Source organism: Miniopterus schreibersii (assembly GCF_964146895.1).
Source record: "Miniopterus schreibersii genome assembly, chromosome: 11".
Taxonomy (NCBI): domain Eukaryota; kingdom Metazoa; phylum Chordata; class Mammalia; order Chiroptera; family Miniopteridae; genus Miniopterus; species Miniopterus schreibersii.
In genome coordinates, this window is record NC_138111.1 from 22665043 (window position 1) to 22671452 (window position 6410).

Consider the following 6410-nt stretch of genomic DNA (forward strand, 5'->3'; position numbering starts at 1 on the left):
GCTGCATAATTCAACTGAAAACACACTGAACTCTCATTTGACTTCGTAGGTATCTGAGTAACTTCATTAAATTCATGACTTAGTGGATGACGAGAAAAACACAGTACACTGAGGCACTAAGAGCCTGTCTTATTTCCCTTCTCAGGCCTCTGTTTACATGGAACCTTAGAGGCTTAATTACAGTTGCAACTTGACCCTCCATGAGACAAGCACATGAAACATCTCTAAACCCCCAGCATGCAAGAATTCTCAAACCAGCTCCTATTGCCCATGCATTTCTTTTCTGATTTAGGATATTTTCAACTTCTCTTACTTTATCTCAGGAAAAAAAATGTTAAAGGAGCATATGGGATAGTTAGGATAGTTAGTATTGCTTTCTTTGACTCCTCAAATGATGTCTTGAAAATTATGTCATGACTATAAGACACTCAAACATATGGGCCAGAAGTTCATGAGGGTGTACACACATCACTTTCATAGAGGTTCTCCATGTCCCACAGACAGGGAAGCTGTGCTTACCACCTATAAGGCACAAACTAAATGTAGATCATGGGACTATGTCACTGAGGAATCAGTAACATAGGCAAGGGGAGATGTCCGTGTTGGTTATTAAAATATTCGTTACAAGAGAAAGACTTGCCTTAAAAGAACCACAGCAGAAACATGGGAATTTATCTGAAGTGATCCTTTTATATTAGTATGCCCATGAAGTAATTACTATTATGAAAATATTGCAGTAATACAATTTGAAATCTTTGATGAACTAGAAAATATGTCTACTCCCACTATCATTCATTTCCTGTTTTTGTGAGCTGGGAATAAAATGACCAACTTGAGCTTCACTTCACTAATTTGATTCCGGATAATGCCCCAACGGGAGCTATCAGCATGTCTCTTCCAATTGCCTCCCAGGGAACAAGAGAGAAATATTTGGCCTATTAAAAACAAAGGACACATTCACTTCTGTGCTGGCCTGGTGGAAACCCTGTGCTTCCACTTACAACTGCCGTGTTCATTCAGCTCTTTGATTACCTTCTATCAGTATGTTCATAGCCAATCAAGCCAATAGCAGGAGACAATTAAATCCACTAAAACAGAGCAGTTTTTATGGTGACACCTGCCTAATGTCCCCAGTCTATTTTCTGCACATGTAACTAATAGTATTCTTTGCCAATAACTCAAACTTCCAGCAACATAAATTTAGGTGGTAAGAGCTTTGGAGTGAGCCAGGCCTGGGTTCGTGTTCCAGCTGATACACCTGGTAGCTGTGTGACCTTTAACACATTATTTCATCTCTCTGAACCTCTGTTTCTCTAACTATAACAATATTTCCTCATGAGAATATTGATATAAAAAATCTAATACTCAGCATGTACTCAATCAACATTAGTTCTTTAACAAACACTGCTCAAAACTATGTTAAAATAACTCTAACTTTGGTCATATGAGACTTAAATATGGAAATGAAAATAGACAATGATGGGTTCAGAACTGTTGGGTTTTAGTTACACACAAATTAATTTTTCATGTAAGTTCAAATAGTAAATAACTGCAACAAACTGATTCCCATCAAATATAAATATGCCTTATAAAGATATACTGCCCTGATATGAGGTATCTAAAATAGTCAAACTCACAGAAGTAGAGAGTAGAATGGTGCTTGTCAGGGGCTGAGGAGAGGGGAAAATTGAGAGGTTCAATGGGTATAAAGTTTCAGTTATGCAAGATAAGTTGTAGAGATCTGTTGTACAACACAGTGCTTATAGTTAACGACACTATGTCAATACATCTTTAAAACATTTTTAAGAGGGCAAATAACATGTAAGTGTTCTTAGCACACAAAAAAGTTTGGACAGCATAAAGGGAGGCATTCTTCACACCATCTTGGAATGAGAAATTGAAGCCTTTTTGAACATACACAATCTAGAAGACATGGGTTATAGTACTTCATTTTCAACAAAAAGCAAGAAATCTGAGAATGCACTAAGATCCACATTGATCATCCAGAACTGGTACTAAGGTTACAGCACTCAGTTGAAGACCAGACAACACTATGCACTCCCCATCTTCCAGTCCATTGAATATGCCAATGAACAAGGCCAATTGCAGCTATCCAGCTTCTTTTCCTTCATGATGGAAAACTACATACATATACGTGAGAGAGATTCAGAATTAGTAAATCAACTGTTCAGCTACACCAATCAGGAAAACAAGGATAGACAGGACTATGTGGGGCTGATAGATGTCCCAGATTCCTATAGTGGCCCTCGGCTGCAATTTCTGCTCACATTTACTGATACTGATTTACTTATTGAGGCCTTCAAGGAACAACAGATACTTCATATTTGCTATGTCTTAGAAATCCTATCTGAAACCAAGAAAATCCTGAAGCAAATGCTGAATTTTATGCATATAAAAACTTCTCCCTCTAGAATGCAGATTGCTGCAGCCACTAAGGAAAACAGTGTGGCGGTTCCTCAAAAAATTAAAAATGGAATTGCCTTATGGCCCAGTGATTCTACTTCTGAAAATATTTCCAAAGAAACCTGGGGCACTAATTCAAAAGAATATTTTCACCTCTATGTTCATTACAGCATTATTTACAATAGCCAAGACATGGAAGCAACCCAGGTGCCCATCAATAGATGAGTGGATAAAAAAGCTGTGGTACATACACACCATGGAATACTACTCGGCCATAAAAAGAATGAAATCTTACCTTTTGTGAAGCATAGATGAACCTAGAGGGTACTATGCTAAGTGAAGTAAGTCAGACAGAGAAAGACAAATACTGTATGATTTCACTTGCATGTGGAATTTAATAAACAAAATTTAAAAAAAACTAGAAACAGACTCCTAAATACAGAAAACAGACTGACAGTGTCAGAGGGGAGGTGGATTGGGGGGCTGGGTGAAAAAGGTGAAGGGATTAAGCAGTGCAAATTGCTAGTTATAGAACAGCGATAGAGACGTAGATCACAGCATAGGGATTATATTATAGTCAGTAATATTGTGATAAATATGTATGGGGCCTGGTGGGTACTGGAAGCAGCAGGGGGACCACTCTATAAAGGAGATGATTTTCTAACCATTTTGCTGTACATCTGAAACTAATACAGAACAATACTGAATATAAACTAAAATTGGGGAAAAAAAATTTTTAATTAAAAAAAAAAACCTGCCCCACCCTACACAGTTTTGCTCAGTGGTTAGATCATCGGCCCCCAAACTGAAGGGTCTCAAGTTCAGTTCTGGTCAAGGGCATATACCGTGGTTGTAGGCTTGATCCCCAGCCCTGGTCACAGCACGTGAGAGAGGCAACCAATCAATGTGTATCTCTCTCACATCGATGTCTCTCTCTCTCCCCCACCCCTTCCACTCTCTCTGAAAAGCAATGTAAAAAATGTCCTCCAGTGAGGATTTTTAAAAAAACAAAAAAACTTGTCCCTCCAAAGAGATAACAATCTGTGGTGATTTCGATGGGAAACTAGATGATCTCTTTTTGATCTTCTATAAGAACAGTCTCTCCTCAGGGAACAACCCATATGTTTTTAACGGTGATTTTGTAGATCAAGGAAAAAACTTCATAGGGATCCCAATGATCCTGTTTGTGAGTTTTCTTGTCTATCCTGGTGACCTGTACTTGAACAGAGGAAACCATGAAGATTTTTTTATAAAAATGAGGTATGGCTTCACAAAAGAAGTCTTGCATAAATATAAGTTATATGGGGGGGGGAAATCTTATAAATCTTGGAAGTTTATGCCTGGCTCCCAATTGATACAATTATTGACCAGAACTTCACTGTCATACATGGTGGGATATCAGAGTACACAGATTTACTTAACCGTACAAAAAGAAACAAAATGAAATCTGTGCTGATGCCACCAATTCCAATAGAGGGAGCCCATATTACTCACCTGAAGAGAAATAAAGTAGGTACACCTCGGGGAGTCAGATTCTGAACAGTTCACAAAGCATGAGTGGAAACAGGTTTTCAATATTCTGTGGAGTGATCCCAGAGGCAAAAGAGGCCATATACAAACACATGTTGAAGAGGAGGCTCCTATTTTGGACCAGATATTAACCCCAAGATTCTTAATACCAGTTGTGTACTAAGGTCTCATAAATGTAAGCCCTAAGAGTATGAAATCTGCCATGACAGGAAGGTTATTACTGTATTTTCTGCTTCTAATTATTATAAAGGCAGCAACTGAGGAGCTTACATCAGGTTGGGTTTTGGTATAACCCCTCGATTTTTCCAGTACCATGTAACTAAGGCAATGTGCTTAAGTTAAGGTCTCTTTATCAAAGGGTGAATACTATTAAAATTAGTACCAACAGAGTATTAAAAGAGAGAATGATTTCACAAAAAACTGACCTCATTCATGCTTTCCAACTTTAAGACTGAAATAAATCAGGAAAATTTTCTATGGGCCAATGGGCTTTTTCCATGGAGAACCCTTGAGGGCTGAACTTACCCTGGAGATCCCCGAGTTTTCATCTGGTCATCACAGACAAAGATGGAAATATTGACTTCATGTCCTGCTTCTATGATATTCATATTCAAAAGCTGTGAAAGAGGTTCAGTTAGCTCTAATTGAAACTCTGTACAGATACCGATCTTACCTGCAAATCATCTTAAATGTCATTAACTCTGATCACTCAGGCCTAATCTCCATGGAAGAATTTCACCCCATGTAGAAACTTTTCAATAGTCACTACCATGTTCATATTGATGACTCCCAAATCGATGAGCTCACTGAAAGAATAGACTTAAAGATGGAAGCATCAACTTTAATGAGTTTTTCAATTTAAAAAAGTTTTTATTTTTTGTCTCTGCTTATTTCCATTTTATTTTTTTAATTTTTATTTTTCAGTTACAGTTTACTTTCAGTATTATTTTGAATGAGTTTCAGCTGTATGGCATAGTGATTAAATAATCATATACTTTACAGTGTTCCCCCAAACATTTTCAGTACCCAACTGGCACCATACATAGTTATCACAATATTACTGACTATATTCCCTATACTGTACTTTATAGCCCTGTGACTATTTTGTAACTACCAAGTATTTAATCCCTTCACCTCCTCCTCCCAGTCACCCAACCCACCTCACCTCTGGCAACCACCAGAATACTGTGTCTACGAGTCTGTTTCAATTTTGTTTGCACATTTATGTTGCTCTTTAGATTCCACATATAATTGAAATCATATGGTATTTGTCTTCCTCTGACTGACTTATTTCACTAAGCATAATACCCTGTAAGTCAATCCATACCATTGCAAAAGCTAAGATTTCCTTCTTTTTATGGCTGAGTGATATTCCATTTTATACACACACACACACACACACATACATATATATATATATAGTACTACAGGTTTTTTTATCCACTCATCTATTGATGGGCACTTGGGTTGATTTCATATCTTTGGTATTATAAATAATGCTACAATGAACATAGGGGTGCATGTATTCTTTCAAAATAGTGTTTTGGGTTTTTTCAGCTAAATCCCCAGAAGTGGAAACACTGAGTCATAAGGCAGTTCCATGTTTAATTTTCTGAAAAAACTGCATACTGTTTTCCATAATGACTGCATCAAACCGCATTCCCACCAACAGTGCACAAGGGTTCCCTTTTCTCCACATCCTCACCAACACTTGACATTTGTGGACTTACTGATGGTAGCCATTATAACAGGTGTGAGATGATATATCATTGTGGTTTTCATTTGCATTTCTCTGACAATTAGTGATGTTGAGCATCTTTGCATATGTCTATTGACCATCTATCTGTATGTCCTCTTTGGAGAACTGTCTATTCATGTCCTCTGTCTATTTTTTGATTTGATTGTTTTTTAGCTGTTGAGTAGTATGAGTTCTTTATAAATTTTGGATATTAACTCCTTATTAAATGTATCACTAATGAATACTGAGGTATTTCACACTGTTATGCAGAAGGAACTAGATGGAAGGAAGGGTAACCATTCCCATAATGTCTATCCTATGTTGGACAAACTTATCTAAAAAAGTGGAGGGGGCTGTTAGTAAAGGGCAAAAGGGGTCAAATATATGGTGACAGAAGTAAATTTGACTTTGGTGGTGAACACACAATGCAATATACACATGATGTATCCTAGAATTGCACAGTTGAAACCTATATAATTTTATTAACCAATGCCGCCCCAATAAAGGTAATAATAAAAAAGTGGAAGAGAACCCACTGAAAGGGACAAGCAATTAAGGGAGACAAGGGTGTTCTGTGGGGCCATCCTCTGCCACAGTTAATTCCCACATGAATCTTTGGAGAAAGCATGGGTGCTAGACACTACATCAAGCAAGAACTCCAGGAGGAGCTTACTCCTCCTACCTCCCATCTAGGGTAGAATGCCATGCCTGACCACAT

General features: G+C 37.7%; 1 pseudogene across 1 annotated transcript; it reads left to right on the top strand.

Moving 5' to 3' along the window:
* The first annotated feature begins 3598 nt into the window (after window positions 1-3598).
* Window positions 3599-5873, top strand: LOC308564063 (serine/threonine-protein phosphatase with EF-hands 1 pseudogene; annotated as a pseudogene). The gene is made up of 3 exons: window positions 3599-3684; window positions 4107-4820; window positions 5867-5873. The product of its transcript is annotated as a serine/threonine-protein phosphatase with EF-hands 1 pseudogene (transcript).
* The last annotated feature ends 537 nt before the right edge of the window (window positions 5874-6410 follow it).